Consider the following 22,312-nt stretch of genomic DNA (forward strand, 5'->3'; position numbering starts at 1 on the left):
ACGAATGCAGTAAGCGACATCATAGTGCGCTGCTCCCTCGCTCAAGACAAAAGGGCTCTATTCTCAGCTCTACGAAACCAGACACCTTACTAATTCGAGGGTACTGACTTATCCTTTTACCAGGACCTGTTGAGGTCCACCTTGCAATGGCGTAAAACACTCCTTCCAATCACGAGCCAACTGAGAACCACGGGAGTCACATACAAATGGACTACCTCACGAACCTCATGGTCACCCACAACGGGACAGGTCACAGCATTGCTTCGGCGGCAGAGGCGCCTACACTGCTAAGAGCATTGGGACTGCCTGCTCCTAACAGGGAGGCGAGTGGCCAACGAGGAACACATACCTGGGACCCAACAACTGTAGTCACTTACACCCCACGGGACTTCCCGTCTACGAGTTCTGGGACATGACTGTGCTATGGGTCACTAGCGCAGCAAGCGCTTTTTTCTTTTTCTCTTTGTGGGCTGTTCCGACTACACCCTGGCTCACCCTAGTTTCCAATGTTTTCTTTCTAGCAATGTTATAGCTTGACATTTCCGAATGGGTAACCGAAACCAAAAACACCCTCAGCGGGTGGGAGCTGAGGCCTGGAAAGTGGTGTTGCTCCATGTGAAAGGGGCCTACCCAAGTACCTATCCCGTCTCACATTAGGGGCACTACAAACCACAGCTGGTAAACGCACGGCATGTCACAACTCTACTAGTATTTACTCCACGAGACTAGAGATCGATGATTATCGGTCTGGACAATATTCTGTATTTTCGGTATTATATAAAGATACCGAAATTTCCGATAATACATACCAGGTAGTCCTGGGGGGCCCAGCAAGTGCTTACTTACCTTCCCAGCAGCTCCCCTGTCTAAATCTTGCGAGTCCCACGGCCGTCAGAGCGTTGCCACATGTTACCATGGCAACGCAACGCGCGGCACGCAGGCCGCGATATTTACACAGGGGAGCTTAAGGGAGCTGCTTGGAAGGTAAGTAAGCGCTTACTGGGCCCCCCACTGCACATTCCATGCCACTTGACCACCAGGGAATGCTATATACCCCCTCCCTGGCCAGGTAACAAGCAGGGAGGGGGGGGGGACAAAAAAAATTAAATGTTAAATTTTTATTTATTTTTATTAAAATTAAAAATTCCCCCACTCCTCCCTCATTTTACACAAATTTTACACAAACCTACAGAAACACACACACACACTGCATTATATACACACACACTACACAAACACTGCATTACTTATATACAAACACACATACACACACACACACTGCATTCATATACACACCCTACAGAAACACACACACAAATACATACACACTCTGCATTCATTATATATACACACTACACAAACACTGCATTCACTATACACACACTACAATAACACACTGCATTCACTATACACACACTACACAAACACACTGCATTCACTATACACACACTACACAAACACACTGCATTCACTATACACACAGAACACACACACTCTGCATTCACTATACACACAGAACACACACACTCTGCATTCATTCTACACACACTACACAAACACACACACTCTGCATTCATTATATACACACACTGCATTCATTATATACACACACTACTAGCACTGCATTCACTTTGCGCACACTACCCACACACAGCATTCACTTTATGCACACTACCCACACACTGCATTCACATTACACACACTACACAAATACACACTGCATCCACTACACACACAGCTCCCCTGTCTAAACACACTGCATCCACTACATGTGGCATGTATATTTTGTGCATTTACCTTTAGAAATAGTTTATATTTTCAAAATGGTACAGAATATCGGTAAATTATCGGCTATCGGCAATAAAGTTCACAGGTTATCGGTATCGGCTCTAAAAAAATCAATATCGGTCGATCCCTACTGGAGACACAGTCTCTCAGATCACTTTTTCTTTAATTTAACTGTAAATATGTTTATTTTGAAATTTTAGTTTACAAACAAGCCGGTTATCTGACTATTTCATCTGCATATACTCTACAGGGCTAGCTAACCTAGCACTCTTGTAATCACATGGTGATTCTCACCCAGTCACTACTCTGCCTAAACTCCGGTAGCTAGACATACACGACTTGCCTTGTTTTTCACTAACACTTACTAATACTCAGTTTAATTGCAACACATGTCCTTGATTTCCTTATCGTATGCACACATCCAATTGACTTTACACCAAACTGTTGTTCTCAATCTGTGCTGTGACGTCATCTTGCTTTGTTTACAAAAACAATGTGTTGTATATTGTATACACCTATTCTGCGCTAACGTGGTGTATCCAAGTCTACTTTTCTCATGTATGCTGTCTTACCTTTGTTTCCACCAAACACAAAAATAAAGAATTTAAAAATGTAAAAAACCTCGTGTGTGATGTATTTATCTTTAGATTAAACATAGCTCAAAACACCCCAAAATCCTGTAATTGCACGACATGAACACATGACATGTATGCACACAAGAGCAAAAGCATTATTTTTTAAAATTAATTTTCCATCTTGTCCCGATGTTAAAAAAAAAAAAAAAAGAAAAAAGCTACAGGTGGTTAGTGTGTTAATTTGTTCAGACAGGTTTGAGTTTCAAATATTACGTAAATTGGCAGTGAGCATATTCCTTACTACAATCACCTAAAGTCTAATGCAGGAAGGATGTTTGTAGCAAAAACACAAGCAATCGCAGGAACACCTTGTGCCTGCCATGCCTCAGAGTTTGATGGCATGCCAGGTATTTCTGTGTGACGTGAAGCCATGCTACAGCAATGGCAAAAGCAGAAATAAAGGTAAATTTGTAATTCATGGCACAATGGTGGAGGGAGGAGGAGGTATCTGCTGTGTAGCTTTTGCTGTGACTCTCTATCTGGTAATTCTCTGTTTGCACGTTGCTGAAGTATATATGCATTGGATGCCAGCCATTTAAAGTCAGTGAAAGCATTGTTTCTGTTGTGGATGTACCAAATCCATTAATCTCAGCAGCTGACAAAATCAGCAGTTCTCGCATATGATTGAAGCCACTCTGTGTTCACTGTTTGTGAATTGGGCTGAATGTCCATCCTACCATCCTTAGCCAGACATGGTTTATTTGTGTTGATACCTGTAATCTGATTTTATATATATATATTCCAATGTATTCAAGCTTTTAACTTGAATCTCCGTAAAACCTCACAAATAAAAGGAAATGGTAGACTTTTTTTCCTATCATATGTATTAATCAGTGAAATAGTTTAACCACCCCCCTGCTATATAATTTTTTACAGAGTTTAAATCCCTTTATAATATTTCCAGGTAGTATAATATGAAATCTGATTTTGAAATATTCAAATTTATTCCAGTAGATAATAAGAATTAATAGATCTTTATTGTTCTCATCTTGTGTTAGAGAAATAGTTTAACCAGATGCAGAACTACCAGCGTTGCAGCCAGTGAAACCGCATCAGGTGGCATCACCTGCGTGCATCATGGAGCCTTTCCTGGCTTCACTAACTGCCAGTAGTTTCCACAAAACAGGAGGCAGGGCTAGGTGGATGCCTTGTTGGCCCGGGAGAGACATTTAAAGTTTACACCATAGCAAGGAGAACTGGACTCTGTGAGAGTATTTGTGTGTGTGTCAGTGTTTGTGATTTTATTTGTGTGTATCTGTGCATATCTGTTAGTGTTTGTGAATCTGTATGTGTTTTTCAAGTGTTTGTATCAAGGGGTCTCTCTTTGTTTATCTATACCTCAAAACAATCTGATCTTGGGAATCGGGCTGGCGTGGGCAGAGCTTTAAGGGGCATTAGCAGTGATGCTACCCATGTCAATAGCAACGCCAATAGTGGGACGAACCATCTGGAAAAAACACAGACGTAAAGCTAAAGTGCTTTCTGCATGGTACTAGCGCCCACCTTTCAGTGCAAGCTCATATAATAATGTGCTGTGCTGCCCAGTGACAATTTCCCGTTGTCCCCAGATGCAGGACACTGTAGAACTAAAGCAGGACAGCGGAACAGGACCCCAAAAGCAGGACTGTTAAGAGTCCCCTGCTATATAATTTTCACAGATTTTGCATAATTCTAAGGTGTTGCAGGTCATACCCTTTATAATGACAAGAATGATTAAGTAGTAACGCCACCTTTCTTCAAGAATTTCCTCATCATTACCAAGGGGTCCACTACCTGCGTGACATGATCTACAGCAGTAATACGGTCAGGATCCCGCGGGCGGCTGCGAGGGGAAGCTGCAGTCCGCTCGCGGCACTCACCCTCCAGCCGTCCGCGGTCCCCTTCCTGGCATGCGCTCGGCGGGCGGCATCCTCCCAGCCACGGATGCCGCCCGCGTCTTCCTCTGCGTCCCCCAGCGGCAGCATGCATGACGCTGCACGCTGGGAGACCGCCCATTTTAATAAACGCCGGGGTCAGCCACCTGACCCGGCGTTAAAGGCACAGTGCCTCAATCACAGTGGGAGGTCTAGATATCTCCCACGTGTGATTGTTAATTCTGATTGGAAATTATCCAATCAGAATTAACCTATGGATTTAAATACTTACCTTTCCTGTTCCTCTCTGCCCTGTTGTGGTCTTTGCTTTCTAGTATTGTTACTGAACTTGTGTTTCTGGTTATGTACTCTCTGGCTTGTTTATCTGACTTTGTGACTTTCTCCTACCCTTTGACCTCGGCTTGTCTCTCGTTATTCTGTCTTCTGGTTCCCCTTACTCGGCTTGTCTCCTGACTATTCTCTGTGTGCTTAGCCCGGCCACTCTAAGGTCCGGTACTGCACCTTTTCTGTGTGTGTGTTAGCGTGTTTGGTTCCCGGAATCGTGACAAATACAACTGGGATTATGTATAAAAACATATATTTAATAAATTAATATATTTAACAAATTTAGTGCTATTACAACAAAATCAGGGTCAGCACTAATGTGGAAAATTATTACCTCAATAAAATATTATGCTGCTCCCTGCAACAAAACTAAATAGTGATCTAATTGTAGTACCAAATGTGTACAAAGCTTTTCATCTTCCTTTGCATTATGTTATCAATACTATATAAAAGTGGTCCTTGGTAAAAAAAATAAAAAAAAAATAAGAATAATAAATAAATATATTAAAGAATAAAACAATTGCAGTTACAGACCTTTTTTTTCTTGTGCCTTAGTAAAAAGCCTAATCTGATCTCATACAGGTGCATAGGCAAAAGTACTTATTTATTGGGGTACTTGAACAACAATAACAGAATTGGGGTTCCAACTTTGTGGGAGAGGTGAAATTTTTGGAATGTTAAGATAGGTAAGCATTATTTTTTTTTTTTGTTACTGATTAATTAATCTTCTATATAATGCATAAAATAGGTCACTTCTTGTCTGCTGTATCCCTTTAATGATAGATATACATTGTTTACTCCCAAGGAGATTTTCAGTCGAATTAAGTAAGGGTGATGTGTAGGTAACAATATGTTCAGAATATTTTGGGAAAAGTTTTGTATACTGTGCCAGGAGTCTTTAGCTTTGTAAGCAATCAACATTATAACCTGGCAATCATACCACTAAGCCTTACAAAGAAATGGTTACACGTACATAAAATCAATGTTTCACTGTTCTTAACTGGCTCATCTCAACAAAGGAGTTAAAGGGACGCTGTAGACACCCAGACCACTTCAGCTCATTGAAGTGGTCTGGGTGCTGTGTCCCTTTTGCACATAGTGCTGCAATGTAAAAAATTGCAGTTCCAGAGAAACTATAATGTTTACATTGCAGTACTAAGTCTGCCCTCAGTGGCTGTCTACCAAACAGCCACTGGGGGCGCTTCCGTAATCGTAATAGACTTTTGGTCCTTTATCTGACGCTGGACATCCCCACGCTCTGCATGAGGACCTCCAACGTCAGATTTTCCCAATAGGAAAGCATTGATTAAATGCTTTCCTATGGGGAGGTCTAATGCGCGCCGGCATTTGCCACGCATGCGCATCAGACCCCGCTGTTGCGGGACAGAGGAGGGGGCAGAGCTTCAACCCAGCGTTGAGGGACATCGGCGCTGGGTTCAGGTATGTAAATAGCGAGTTTTTATCCCTTTATTTACCTGGAGGGGGGAGGCAGAGGGATCGGTAGTGCCAAGAATACAGCTTTGTATTCCTGGCACTACAGTATCCCTTTAAAAAAACATTCAAAAGTGCAAATTTCTCCCTGAAGGAACGCTAAAAAAAATTCCATCAAGCTCTCCCCTAGTCTTCAATCATTTAAAAAGTGCCTTAAAACCCATCTCTTTAGGAAAGCTTATGGCCTCCCAGAGTAACATCTACCTCACATACCTGTCCCTTGCTCTTTCCTAAAGGGCAGCACTCTACTCTCTCTTTCAGCTCTGCTTCACTCCCACCTTATTTGATTGCTATTTCCTGTCCTGTTGTGTTTTACGCCCCACCTCCTATAGACTGTAAGCTTGTTTGAGAAGGGCCCTCTTCAACCTATTGTTCCTGTAAGTTTTTGTAATTGTCTGATTTATTGTTAAATCTCCCTCTTTGATAATATTGTAAAGCGCTACGGAATATGCTGGCGCTATATAGTAATAATAAAAATATAATAATAATATATGAACTGCTGAACATAGTAATAATATTTTTTATTTGTTTATTTATAACATGCGCTACATATGTAACATTCTGAAAAAGGCAGGCAGAAGATACAAATAATTGAAAAAATAACAAACCTAGTCTGGAGGAAAAGGTGAGAAGAAAATAATAGCTAGTGTATTAGAGAAAGAGAGAGAAAGACGTAAACAATGTAACATTCAGGTGAGCTTCATTTCCATTTTAACAAGAAAACTAACTGATGTGTTTGATAATGTCTGGTTCTGGTGTTGAGTACATCTAACCCCAAATCTTGTGATGCCAGCTTAAGGGAACCATAGCGTTAGGAATACTAACCTGTGTTCCTAAAACTATAGTGTGACCTGTCCATAACTTATTAGGTCTGTCCCACCTCTGGTCATGAAATGGTTCAAAACCCTTATGTCTTTCCACTTGCCCTTTTGGATACGTCTCCTCATCCCGCGATGTCACACTGATGGGGGAAACATTAGAGCTTCCCCATAGAAAAGCATTGAATCACTGCTTTCCTATACGCTAAATTTGAAGGCGTTGGATGTCCTCAGGGGCCTAGCTCCCCCCCCCCCTCCACTTCACCCAGTGTCATTTTGCGTACTAAAACTCTGTTATGGTTCAGGAAGAGCTTTTACTGGCTCTCTGGTAGACAGCCACTAGAGGTTGTCTTAACCACTGCACCCAGACCACGTCAATGTGAAGTGTCTGTCTATAGTGTCCCTTTAATTTGTTATGGCTGGGTTTCCGGAAGCAAAACAGCAACAGGGTGACATCCAAATAGAAAAATGGAAGTTGCCTCCATCAGCTTCGAATGTATAAAACATTTTATTAAAAATGTTGGCACAATAGGAGGAGCTCTATTGTTATCTAGTATTATCGTCATAATGCCTCCTTCATTATGATCCTGCAAGATTTTGAAATTAAGAATAAAGATACTTTGTTTTACTTAATTGAAGCTGGTTAAGGCACCTTTCATTTTTACATTTAGATTCCTGGCTGTTGCTGTTTTGCTAGTTTATGCAGGAAAATAACTTGCATACGCCTCTTAGCTAGTGCAGCTTCTCGATGGGTAATAGTTTACTATTAAGTCCGCAACAAGCTGTTTTGTTGCCTCCAGTTTCTTGTAACTGGATTTCAGTAAGCAGCAATAGGGTAAAAGGTAGAGGGTGTGGGTGGAGTCAACAATCCTGAAGATTAAATATAATACCCATGTCCTGCCAGCCAATTGTGGTGTGATAGACGCTTCAGTGTAGCCCACAAACACAGCAAATATATTCTCATAGCATGGTATAGTAACATAGCATGGTATAGTATTCTCATTTAGAAGCTTAGCAGGTATAACCAGAAAAGTTCAGCTTCTCAACGATTGCGTGCAGAAATTATTTTTGTGACATCACTCCATTACGTGTGGTGCCTATTATATGTATGCAAAATTAAATTTAAGAGACTAAAATATAACCAGTCAGTTGTGGTCCCTCTTACATGCGGCTAACCCAAACCCCAGAAAGTTACACAGGACTCCCCTGGTATACAGTGAGAAGCCCTTGTATGGGCTTTTGTACATACTTCTCAGAGTTATCGCTGAGACACCTCTGGTCATCTAATAGAATTTGTTTGTATATCTACAGAAAACCTTGTAAGGGTTAGTATACATAACATTCACATAAAAATTGAGGACAGAAATGACCGATTAGTTACCACAGTTGTCCAGCGTTCCCATTAGCTTCATTTATTTATTCCTTTCTTAATTTCTTCCACTACTCTTGTATTGTATGTAAGTGTTGTGGTCCACAAACGTCATGTACCGCTGATACTAGAGCTCACTAATACAATACCTATCACCCTGGATACTATCCTATCCTGGAAAGGACTGTCCTGGTGTGAATCTAGAGCCTTCAGAGATTATATTACAATAATTATATGTAGCATGTATTATGCGTTATATGAACTTCCTGCTTCTAAAAGTGTTTATTCTTTGATAAACTCATTAATGACCATTGGCATTGTATTTATCAACTTCCTGTTTCTAGATGTTTGTCATATACTGTTTAGAGAACGGATTTACAATTGCCATATGGCCATATTTTCCTAGACCACAACAAGTTCCACATGCTGTTGGCAAATACATAAAGAGTGCTGCCCTGCTGCCATATTGCTCTGATTAATTAATTGTCTACTGGAAGCATATGAACATTACATATTGCTACTGCACACTGTGTATGTACTTTCCATCAGCAAGTGAAACCTAGTTGTAATTTACGGATTGCAAGCATAATGTTATGGTTGTGTTAGGATCTCTGTCTCAACTATGATAGTCCCTGCTTAGCTCTATCCAAATCTTTCAAATCCTTCATCTCGCATTACTGCATAAAAGATGCAAAAGTGTTCAAAAAAATTATAAACATCATTTATTGAATGGAACGTAGACTAACATCAAGTGCGTTTTAAATTGAAAGATCTTAGCAAATTAAAACATGAAAGTAATGCAAAATGTGTTTAACAAAAAAAAAATTTACACTTTGACATCATTGGTGGTAAAATATTGTTTTTCTAAATTTTAACAATGTGATGTGTTTTGCTTCCAGGATTTTTCAAATTAGGATATATTTAATATCACTAACCTAACAACGTAAAGCAAGGCATTATTACTTTGCCTTTAATATGGCATTAGTGTATCCCAAAGAACACATTAATGTACACTCAGTTTCTACTGCAACAAAATGATTCACTCTGTCCTTTCTGCAGGAATCTGCTTGGTGCATTGTGCCTTTAAAGGTTTGTTTTGTTGTATGTTGTATTTCTGACTTACTGTACAGTTATATGACACGAGTGCAATTAGTTTTACTTTGTAGGTGTAAATGACAGACTCCTTGGCTGATTGACTTGAGCAAACCGTGCCACAGGATTTCAGACAGCTAGGAAATCACTTGCTAGTTGCGTGACAAGGATAATTAAATGATTAACAGCTGCATATCTGTACCTTTGCCTGGAGGGGACTCATATTTCCTATATGATCCTCCTCTTTGTATTGCTGGGTGATGTCCTTTAATCCTTCAAAGTTGGATCTCTTCATGTGCCTATCTGCCTTTTTTGACTTTCTCACCTCTTGTTCCTGCAGGCTCATTCAGCAACACTTTACAGACCCCTCTGTCCATCCTGTGTTCTAGTTTTAACCGGCGTCGTCAATAAATGAAAATACTCTGTAGACTACTTATAGCCAGAAAAATGTAATATTGCTTTAGGGTATATATCCACAGTACAAAGACTGTGAACACAAGACGTGCACAGTGTTTGTTTACATGAGAAAAAATACAGTGCGTGTTAACATGGTCGAGTTGAAATGCAATTCTAATTTTATTCTGCCAGCCCATTTCACCATATTAAAACCATTCACAGCCTTACACAACCCCAACACTTTAACTGGATACAGTGACACGCATGAATAAATAGCACTTTACAATGTGAAGGCAGAATGCCTGCTTCTTGATGGCCATTGAGTAATACTTTTTTCATTCTCAAGTTTAAAAAAATTCCATGCAAATCTCACGCGTGTAATAGTTTAAGAAGAAAAAAAACGGTTACAAATTTAATGACTGTGTGTTTCTCATTAGTTTGTCTAGACATTTTTGGAATGTTTACCGTAGCAACAGTTGTCAAGCAGATGTAAAGTTTGTCAGTCAAATACTTCTAATTTTACATTTTGGTACATTTTGACAAGGATATAGTCGAAACCCGTGTGCATGAGATGAAATAATAATAATACAAAGGTATTTTTGCTGTTTTGGAAGGAGCACATATACCCACCTCACTGTAAGTTACTTCCCTGATATTTACCTTTGTGTCACAACAAAGTACGGTTCCTTTTTAGAAATGCCCAGTACACTGCACCATTCTGGTGAATCCAGAATCTTTCACTGTGTGTGTACTTTTAATTACATTAATTCCCTTTTTCTTCCTCCACTAATAAATATGACCCACCATGTCAGAGAGTCCCTGTAATGTCATACCCAGCACCAATGTAGGAAAGTAGACCAGGATACCTCCATGAATGTAACCCAGGTCATCCACGCAGGATCCAGTGTCTAGATTACTGTAAAAATGTTAAGGAATGGGGATAGGTGATAGGGATAGGCTGCCAGACCCAAACCGGCTGGGGAGATCTGATGATTTGCTCCAAAGCTGACTTGACAAGAGGTAGACAAAGGAGGGATCCGCACTCTCATCACTTGTAGACCTCAGTGCACTGTACTGAGGGCTGGCATACCCCCATTCCATATAGTGAAGACAATGTAGTCCAATCACTCAGGGTATTTTTCAAACAGCAGGTTTATTGGAGAAATACAGAAAACACAGCACGTTTCTATCCACACTCGGATCTTTATCAAGCTTGAGAAAGATCAGAGTGTAGATTGCAACAATGCTGTGTTTGCTGTGTTTCTCCAATAAAACTGCTGTTTGAAAAATACCCAGAGTGATTGGACTACATTGTCTTCACTATTTCACAAGAGGTAGGACTTCTTCGTATATCTGCTTGCGACCGAATGCAGCTGGGGCTAAGGAGCAGCCCCTAATTTACTCTTTCCAGTACTGGGAGGTAGTGATCTAAAAAAAAAACTCCTCTCATGATTTGTAAAGGAGAAGCCAATCTCCTGCTCCAAAAAGGAGTGTGGCTCAAAATAACAGCATTGCCAATTTCTGGGTGTAATAGTGAGTCTTACAGTGTTTGTGTGTTGAGCAATGTGTGTGAGTCTGGTAATGTGTGTGGCAATTTGTGTGCAATTGTCTAGCAGTGTGTGTACATGTGAAACTGTATAGACTGGCAGTGTTCAGTGGAAAGGTACCACAATACCACAAGCTGCTCATTATAACAGCCCACATGCCCAAAAATACAACACTACAAAGCAGCGGCAGCACCCATACATAACAAGTAGTATACGGCAACATACATAAATTATTAAAATTAAAAAAAATAGGACCAGCATGCCAAAGAACTTCAAAGTCTTCTTTTGGTACAGTGCCGCTAAAAGGTCGACTAATCCTGTCCTAGGTCATTGAAAGTCACACTACGCACAGTATACAAAATGTGCTGGAATATACAAAACAAGGCACGTCTCCTCAGACACCCTTGTATTTTAAGTGAGCGCAAAGAATGGCAATATTTTTTGTATCTAATTTTATACTATTTTAATGATTTCTTTTCATTATAGAATCTAAGAGACTGTCTCCACTTAAATATTGCATCATGTTCAATTACCAGTGAAATTGTGTAATTTCATCGCACGCTTTTACTGTTTATTCCTAAACCAGTGGCAGTGTAATAAGTAATATATAATCTGGGTTGTTTTTGTTTGTATGTTTGTTTTATCTAAATTAGTACAAGCTCGAGTTTGGTTAAAGACTGAGGTTGTATTCCATAGAGCTTTATTCTCTGTACTAAGCTACCTTATAGGGAAGAAATAAATCTTCCCCAATAGGTAGCTTCGTAAATACTTCATGCCCCACTGAGATCATGCAAATCCTACCACTCTCAGTACCATATTTCTGCCTCTATAAATCACATAGATGCCTACACGCTAACACATAGCTACACAAAACATATTTTAACAGAGAGCACAGGTTAAAAGAGCATAGCCAGTGGACTCTTCCTCTTACAGCTGTTTTATCCTCTGGGACCCATTAGCATGGGGTCGGTCCATTGGTTATGTTAAGTGGAACTGATACATGCCATATACTCCTGTGTAAAATGATGGGGGAAGGGATTAGAAAAACCGTGTAAGAAACTGTAGTTTGTTGTATATATGTTTGCATGCAGGAGATGAACAAATATATATAATTGGCACTTAATGTTGTGGGATAGTTTTGGAGGTGTAATATAATCTGGCACATATGAAAGCTCATTTCTGGTCATATCAAATACAGCGTTTATGTATAAACTTACAAATGCTCTGATCATTATAGAGAACAGCAAAGGCTTCTTTTCCTGCTTTAGTTAATTTATTTTAAAAAGGCTTTGGTTTAATAAATTTATACATCAGCATACATTTAAAGAAAACGATGAGCAAAATTAAAAAGATGACCGTTGTTCTTTATAAAATTGTCAATGTGTATCCCCAAACTACTATGGAAACTGTTGGAGAACATTTGGACATTACCATAGATTTATTAGGCGAAATGCTGCCTGCGGAACATATTGATTAACCTGAGAATGAAACTCCTTTAGGCATTGATAACATTCAAGTTTTTTGTATTACAGTTAAGTTCCTTAGTAAACTTAATAACAATCCTAACCAATAAATCCAAAAATGATGAATTTAATAGAAATTAACATTTAGTTTTATTAATTTACAAAACAGCAATCTGTGCTCTACACTACAGGAATGTATGTTTTTGCTCACACTTACATACTTTCAAATAAACATACCCCAGGGGGTTTAAACTCCATATGTGCAGTGTTTCACAGAGAAACTCATCACATACTTACTGCAGGCATCGTGATCACTTCATATGACTTCAGTGGTCATAGTGCTGCGAGTAATCTTTGAAATTGGGTTCATCAAAAATATGGCTTCATCAACAGGAAAAACATTTTTTTTAATTAAAAGCAGAAATTGTGCAGATAGTGTGTTATCAGTGTATACAAGGAATCTAAAGCCAGATCCAGAACAGTCAATACAAAAGGTTAAGTATAAATAACTCTTGATTATATTAACAAAATGTCCAAGTACTGCTCAAAGGTCTTTTCGTTTATACGTTAAAGCAAAAAGGTACATTGGTAAGTAATTAAGGTCTACAATAGACATAGTAAGCCATATGGAAAATGAATATGCACAGCCTCCTCACTCCATTCAAATGTCTCCTTTGATTCCAGGAACTGTGTTGCAAGTGCACACATCACAGTTCCATCTCTAGCTCGGAGCACTGGGTCGTAGGTTGGAACCCAGGCATCGGATAAAAAGCTTAAAATGAAGACTGAAATAATTTAAATGTTAGGTTTTAAGGAACAGCTTCCTCGCTCCACAACCATTAAAATAATCTACAAGGGTTATGGAGCTTTGAGTGTCCCTCAAGTTTTTGTCTGTTCTTAGTGTCTTTTACCCTCTGTTTTTACACATCTCTAATCCAAGCTGTAAGCGCAACAGGAAATTGCAAAACGGTATTACAGAGCCACGAAAGGATTAATAAACATTCTAAATTAATGCAGACTAGCTATACTATGAAGATTTAAAAGACATGTATTTTAATTACAGCAAATTCATTCTCAAAATGAATAGGAAGAAGTACGTATGTGTTGATTACGTAAGGATATTAGGCTGGAAAATGGTTTTCAGGATTACAGAATTTCAGAATTAAATGTCAGTTTAGTGTTTATTGAAGTTTTGTCACGAAAATCCTGATTAGAACAAATATAGAGCTATATTCTGCATAGGCTTGGCAGGAAAATTGTTAATTGTTTTCCCATTGTATTTTTTGGGAAAGAAACTGAAGGAAACTGGGTAATAAGTACTAACAGAACAAATAAAAAGCTAATATTTACATACCAGTTTAGAAATAATGCAGATGTTAGCTACAAAAACACAATGAGTTAGTGAAGTCTGACATCACTTTTAGGCCATGAGCTTTAAGAGTAAAAATTATGTATTTTATCTTTCCATCCATAACAATGGCAATTAAAAGAAGATGCATATGTTGATCCAGATTGCAAATATACTGAGACAGCAGTTTAATTTAATTATTAACTGATGAGTTTAAATAGCCCTTAGAAAAGATCTAAGGCAAGAACAATCTTATAATGATGGGGATGTCTTCTCAGTCTACTTTCGTTAGTTTATGCTCACACAATCCCAGGTGTCTCTTTGATACTTTCAATTCTACTTTGCCCAGCTGAAGCCACCACCTAACTAACTTCCTAGCTGATAGCTTGTTCATAATACTACTCTTCAAGCCTTCTCCCCTGATACTGAACAGGAGGTGGTTGTGCTTCTTCTTTTACTCTCGCTCCACCACTTGTCTGCTTGGTCCTGTCCCTTCCCACCTTAGCAGATCTCTCTCGTACCATCCTTAATTAACACACATCTTCAACTGCTCTATTACATCTGGTGTTGTCCCTACTCCCCTTAAAAATGCTACTGTTGTATCCATCCTTAAAAAAGCCATCCTCAGACCCGTCTTCCCCTTACAACTCTCGTCCCATATCCCTGCTCCCTTTTTCCTTAAAGCTTCTAAAAAGACTTGTCTTTACTCATTGAGCTTGCTTACTCAATCCAATTCTCTACTCAAACCTCTTCGATCTGACTTCTGCCCCCTCCACTCTACTGAGACTGCTCTGACTAAAGTTACAAATGACCTAATCACAGCTAAATCCAAAGGCCCATCTGCCGCCTTTGACACTGTTGATCATGTCCTTCTTCTCCAAACTTTTTGATCCCTCTGTCTCTGTGATACTGTCCTCTGGTGACTCCCCTCCTATCTCTCCCGCAGTTGTTCAGTGTCTCCTTTTCCTATGACACCACCTCCCATTGTCCTGTCTCAGCTGGAGTCCCTCCAAGGATCTGTTCTGTATTTTATACCGCCTCTCTTGACAAACTCATTAATTCCTTTGGATTCTGCTACCACCTGTATGCCAATGACACCTAGATGTCTTTCTCCTTCCCTGATCTCTCCCCCGCTGTCCTTCAATGTGTCACAGTTTGCCTTTCTTTAATCTCTGACTGGATGTCCTCCCGCTTTCTGGAACTTAATCTTTCTAAAACTAAACACTTATTTTTCCTTCTCATAATGCTGATGCTCCTCTTTCACATTCCCTGCAAGTTGATGGTACTTAGGTCAGTCCGTCCTTGCAAGCTTGCTGCCTTGGTGTTATCTTTGATCCTGGCCTCACCTTTGCAACTCATATCCAATATGTTGCTAAAACCTGTTGATTCCACCTTAAAAACGGTGCGCTCTGCCACTGACCTCTGCTTTTACTTCATTTGCAATCACACTTCTAAGTGTCATTTATTGGACTACTCCAGGATTGCATCATTCTTCTTTTTTAAAAATCTATTATTTTATTTAAGACAGGAAAAGGTAGAAATTCATTATGTGTAAATCTGGTATAGAAAAGATCAAGGTACAGAAGCATAATTGATCAAATTAATGGATATAACCACAAAGTATTCGTTTACAAACATCTTTAGACTGACCCATTGATTGCCAGATACCTTGACAATATGATTTAGATGCGCTCTCACCTGGTGGAGTAAGCACAGAAGGGTCTGTTTTTGTCTTGTAAAAAGTCAATGGGATTCATATATGTTTAAAGGTGTGTTGGCCCGGTGATCCCTGGGTATGGACTCTCTACCTTTACAACTGCAGTAAAAGCCATTCCCTGCTGTATTATTATTATTATTATTGGTATTTATATAGCGCCAACTAATTCCTCATCGCTTTACAATATTATGAAAGGGGATGGGGGGAATTTACAATAAATTAGACAATTACACAGTGACACAGGAACAATAGGTAGACGAGGACCCTGCTCAATCAAACGAGCTTACCGTCTAAATGAGGTGGGGTACAAATACACAACAGGGCAGCAAGGGTGACAGCCACCAAACTAGTTTACTTTGTGATTATATCCATGAGTTTGATAAATTTGTACAAGTTTGTACATAACCTAAGCTATATTTTAATACATTAATGGAAATTAATTTCGTGTTTTTGGTAAATTTGTCTTTATGTAAGAAGGTTACAACCATTCTAGGTAGAATAAGTTATGCAGCCTACTATAAATATGGGTAAAAGTTGGGGAATGATTGCACCATTCCTATAGAATTCCCTAGCCCCCAGTTCTTTAAGAAATACTTTAAAAAACCAATTTAGGAAAGTTTATGAATTCACTATGTACTTCATCTTCATCTCTTTGCCACGATCTGCCCCTGTTTCACCTCACACGATTTGTACTTGAGCAGTGTGACTCACCCTATTTCACCTTCACACTCTACAGTTACCCCACACACATTTTAGATTCGATGGATAAAGGCTGCACGTTTGCAAATCTCTGTTCTTCTCTGGTTACACTGCTGTTTACCTTTTGTACACGTAGTACCCACTTGTTTTAGTTTGTAAGATTGCTTGAGCAGGGCTTGCTCTCCTCTTTCTTTCAGGTTAGTTTATCAAGTTTGTCATATGCCATTAATGTGATCTTCCCAGCTGCTCTCCCTGCACAGAAGCAGGGAAAACCATAGAGACTTGCTGTCAAATTCAAAAGACTGTCTGACCAAAGGTTCATGTATGTGGCTGAAGGATTCTGTCATATATGGTAGCGATGAATTCTTCTATTCTCTCTTTTTTCTTTCTTTCTTAAAACATATACGTAATTTCTTTTCAAAATTTGATGAAATTGTTATTCTATTGAAAGATAGTTTTGAGGTGACATTTGTTCTTTAAATAAACACATTAATAACTATATTGCAAATGTAGAAACAAAGTTGCCTGTCATTAGACGTTACTGCACCAATAATGGCAGATATCTAAACAATTTCTCTTTATAGGGTGTAGGAAATGTAACACGCAGTAATAAGTATGGTCATTTCGTAACGATTACAGTTTGAGACATATCTGTTGGACATATATAACTCTTAAATCAGGGGAGCTCAACTCTAAAAATTATGTTTTTTTGTGTTTTGTTTTTTTGCAACAGTTTGATTTATCAACATTATATATTTAATTGTATCTGTTTTGTGTACATTGTTTATTACGTTAATTGTTCATTGTATTTCCTTACTTTATGGCGCGTAACAAATATTTGTATTCTAAAGGAAACTCCACAAAATGATTATCAATAGAATATGTGTAGAACGTATAAATTAAATCCTAGTAATAATATTATGAGTTGCCTACTGTATTAACCATCTTAAAAGAGACATTAAACTTAAATGTCCTAAGCTTGGCAAGAGATCGTATTATCTTTGTTTGATTCAAGATACCATACCATACTATATATGCGTGAAAAGTAAATACGCTTCTCAATTTTATCTCTTATAATAATTTCAGAAACATCTGAGTAATTTGAAAAATGTAGCTAATGTTTAAATACTAACATTTTTTGAATCATACTGTAAATATTTTAGCTGTTGTGTATTTATTTACATGTTAACAATTTCTTGCACATGCAATGCAGCTTATCTCAATAGGATATAATTCAAGGTATTGAGTATAACTTTGCCTTTATATATTTAGACTTCTCTGTGTATATTTTGAATACTATCGGATTGTTTATTTCAATGAATTTCAAATTTGTGAATTTCAAATTTAAGCCAACGTAGCCAAACTGCAGCTGATTTGGAGATTTTTTCCAGTTTAATACTACGGCGGCTCTAAATCTTAAAACCCCACATTAATGAATAATCCGGTTACTTTTTTAAATTGGCTCTTTCACCTACAGAAAGCAAGCGTTTGATTATTAGATATACTGTGATTATAATGTGATGATAATGACTGTATACAGAGGACTCAAGGAGAATGTCATAGAAATTAAGCACCAAAACAGACTATAATAAACTATAATAAAAATAATTATTCACATTCTCCGACAATATGTTGCCAAGAATGTTTTTGAAATACACTTCATGGGGGAGAATATCTTTTCTTGATCCAAGTAATGGCATTTAAACACACATCACAAAAGAAATATGAACAATGCCACAGAAAACAGACCAACGGGTTTATGAAACAGTCTAAATTTAAAGTCTCTGTTTTCAAATAAAGAGAAAATAAATTAGAAAATGCTTCCATTTTCTCTCTATAAATCTCCTGCATTGTGCATTCCCCAAATCCACTTCTTACTCTGTTTTCTCAGAAATATTCCATTCCAAAGATATAACGTAAAGACCAGTTAGTCACTACCTTAAAAAGAAGTCTTAGGCAAGTGTAAGTCACGAAAACAAAGCATGATTTAGGATCTATCTTTAAGTTGTGTAATAACAAGCAGATGAATTACTGCATCATATGTTTTATGTAGACCTAAAAATGTTTAAAGGGACACTGTAGGCACTTGAACAACTTCACTTTATTAAAGTTGTTATAGTGCCGGAATTCCACCCCCCCCCCCCCCCAACCTCCCTCTCAAACCCCTTTATTTTATTAAGTAGAAGTCTCAGAAGCGCTGCTTCAAGCCACGACTCCAAGCTATCTGCTTACCGGCTCTCATACTGTAACATACCATAACGTCACATGCGCAGTGCTGTTACGGACGGCCATAGAGAATCACTGAATACAATGACTTTCTATGGAGGAATGGTAGGCGCATGCACCAAACATGGCATCGCTGAGGGACTCGCTGCTGGAGAAAAGTTGAGTTATTCGAGCTCTTATTATTTATTTATTTTATTTTACACATGAGGCGGGTGGACCCGAGATGACAATGGGCATAATGACTGTAGAGTTTGGAACACCGATATGTAACACTACTGTGTTGCTTTAAAAGGAAACTATACCTATACCAATCATATATTTTTATTTTTTTATAATTCTTTATTTTTCAAAGTGCAGAGTTAATTACACAAAGCAATATTGATGGAGATATGACAGGTGTCGTACATGTTAATGACAAGATATGCTGCTGCACTTTAGTTTTTTTTAGTAGAAAAGATAACAAGAGTAAGGTAACTGTTGTCTAGGTCTAGAAAAACAGATAGCAGGACAATTGATTCAAACTGACATCAAGTACTGTTAGATATGCATAAGTGAGGTATAGATTCTAGTAGATGCTTAGGTAATTGAGATAGCAATCTTAGTATATTATAATGTAGGTTCTCAGAATATGCAAATCTATCTAGACTCCATAGTAAGTGGAAAAGTGGCTATATAAATCATGCTAAACTACTGTGGGTTAGGTTACCACTAGCGCCAACTATAAGGGGGAAAAAAAAGAAAAAGAAAAACACACATGAGTTAAACAGGCTTGTGGTCCACAATTAAAAATGTAAGGTGGGGGGGGCGGAGCTTACCAGCCGAGCGAGCCAGACGTGCATGGCGAGAGCTCCCGCATCCGACGTCCTGATTCTGGGCATAACGCCCGACCACCGGCTCGTGCCGACCGCGGACAAATCTCTACTTATCCAGGAGGGGATGCTGCATCGGGGGATACCTGATATGAGGCTCCCCGTCGCTGTACCTTCCGCATCGCGGCCTGCGGCCTGCACTGGTGGGAGCCGCGGAGAGACGGCCGCTCTCCTGGTTCTCAGGCGGAGGAGGGGGCACTCACACATCGCCTCCCCCCCCCCGGACCGGTGGGGGATATCCCGGTCCCCGCCAGAAGGGGAAGCTACAACCTTACCCATATCGGCAGCAGCCGATGAAATCACAAGCGGAGCTGAAGCGGCGATTCCCAAGATGGCGGACATGCCTGAATCCACTACACGTGGCATGGAAACTTGGCAACCCAGGGTGGATGGCCTTACAAGTGAAGCTACTGACACACTCGAAGCAATCTTCGACAGATTCTGGGCTCAGCTAGCAGACAGAGCATGGTACACAGGTATGGCACAAGAACCACCTGTAAGCGACAGCAAACACTGCAAGACGAAGGGTGGGGATAAGCCTATAAGGGGACAGATAGCCCAAGCTCACAAATTCAGGCGGAGGGCCCTGACCCACAAGTTCAAGCCAAACGCCCAGAGGGCTATGAACCGCAAGAGACAGCCCAAAAGCCAGTTACGCAAACCCCGGAGCAAGAGGGGAGCCTTATCACCACCTCACCCTAAAGATCCCACCCTTATGGTCAAGCGGAGGAGTCCAGCGCACCAGCAAAAGAATTGGCCAGGGGTGGCCACCCGCAAGCTCCCAGACGACCACTCCAGGGCCACAGTGAGTCCACAAGAACGTGGTAAAATGAGGCAAGCCCCAGCACAGTCCGCAGGCAAGAGGAGCCTCACAACGCCACATTGCAGACGGACCCTCCCACGTTATACCTGCTTCCTTGTGGCACACCTCACCGACGTTAAACCGCTCCCGAGCGAGGGGGTGGGTTGATACGAGACTTTCCTCCTGAGGCATGCAGCGGACTTTGGGTGAGAACCCTTCCCACACCTGCCTACACGTATCTAGGCCTCCGAGCCACGTCTTGCCCTCCCACTTGAAAAACAAGACATCCCCACTCTTGTTTGACTACAGTTGTACTTTCCATAATTGTTTATTGTTTTGTTTACCTGCTAGCAACCAGAGTAATTGTGCTTCTTAAGATGCCGACCTGTAACAGAGATGTTTTGTTTTTTGTTCTTTTTGAGCTCCACAGCGATCTGCAGTATGTTTATAACAGGTCTCTGTGTAGTCCAGCCAACCACAAAAACGAAGATAGTGGAGGTTTAAATGTGGTCCATAACGATTATCTATGTGATGCCACTACTACTGAAAGCATGTTTCATTATTGATAATGTTGGTTAGAAACGCGTGTCTGGGACCGAGCTTTATATAACCGAGGCCGACTTTCAAAAATGCCACCAGACATGCTAGACGTACCTTACACTGTTTATTACTGTACCACATGTATGCTCCTATCTACATAAGACGCGGCGGTACACGCAGCATGACACTTTAAGCTTGAACCGTCCCTGGAACAAGCATTGCATAGTCCTGTAACTCAAGCCGTGGGTGTCTGCCCGCTTAAATTTAATAGCCTTGTATGAGACGGATCATAGCTTGTTACCGTGCATAAAACCGTTGTCTTCTGCTATAACCCCTGATATGACCTCACACTATCATTACATAATGCGTGCCAAGCTACGGCATAGTGTAACGTTGCTCTTTTGTATACCTAAGATAGATATCGCTACAAGAATAGTCTGTTAATTACATATAAAAATGTGCTGATATTCACATGCCATGAATGTACACCAACTGTGTTTAAGTATTTTGAATATGCTGCTGTGGCATTGACGAACGTCTTGTTATTCCTCGCACAAAGAAAAATAAAGAATTATAAAAAAAAAAAAAAAAAAATGTAAGGTGGGTGGATGATGGTTCAGGGTATACACTACACTGTCAAGCATGAAACCTGGGGCCTAAAGGGAGTAGTAGCCTGACCCTGCTCTTAAGTAGGATGGTCAGCCTATGCCCTCTAACCCATGCAGCCTTCGTGGTGCTGTGTCAAAAGACTGTTTCCCCGCATAGCTAACCCACCAGCTCCAGTCCCCAGAACAGTCCTGTCCTGGGTTCTCCCACATCCGTGAACGGTTAATGGTCCAGATAAAGAGACGGGTTCCGCTCGCTGGCAGCTTGTTGCACACTGCCCGAGGGTGTGAGCTGCGCTCGTAGCAACATGCCCGTCTGGACTGGGGTTCAGGTAAGCGGCTGCGGGTTGCATGGCGGCGTCTCCTGAGTCGGGGTGCCTCCTGCGCTTTCCCTCTTTGTTTCTTCTTATGCTGCATCTTGGTATTGCACTTCTGTGCCGGCCTTTGTCCGGGCCTCTTTGCAGGCTTAGGTGCAGGCTTCTTTGTAGGCTTTAGTGCAGACCTTTGGTACAGGCCTCGGTTCAGGCTTTAGTGCAGGCCTCGGTGCAGGTGCTGCGGTGGACTGTCGGGAGATATCTATAACTGTTCTTCTCTGCGTCTGTTCTGTGAGCTTGGCCAAGAGCTGTGACCAGAAGTGCTCAAAGGCCCACTCGATTTGGTCCTTGTGGGGGGCCACGACACCATGTTCCCTCAAAGCCGCCATCTTTGC

General features: G+C 40.2%; 1 protein-coding gene across 1 annotated transcript in view; it reads left to right on the top strand.

Annotated features, from left to right (window-relative positions):
• AFG2A (AFG2 AAA ATPase homolog A) overlaps positions 1-22,312 on the top strand; it is a 358,336-nt gene that overhangs the window by 308,307 nt on the left and 27,717 nt on the right. The window lies entirely within an intron of this gene.

The sequence above is a fragment of the Pelobates fuscus genome, chromosome 6, assembly GCF_036172605.1.
Source record: "Pelobates fuscus isolate aPelFus1 chromosome 6, aPelFus1.pri, whole genome shotgun sequence".
NCBI classification, from domain to species: domain Eukaryota; kingdom Metazoa; phylum Chordata; class Amphibia; order Anura; family Pelobatidae; genus Pelobates; species Pelobates fuscus.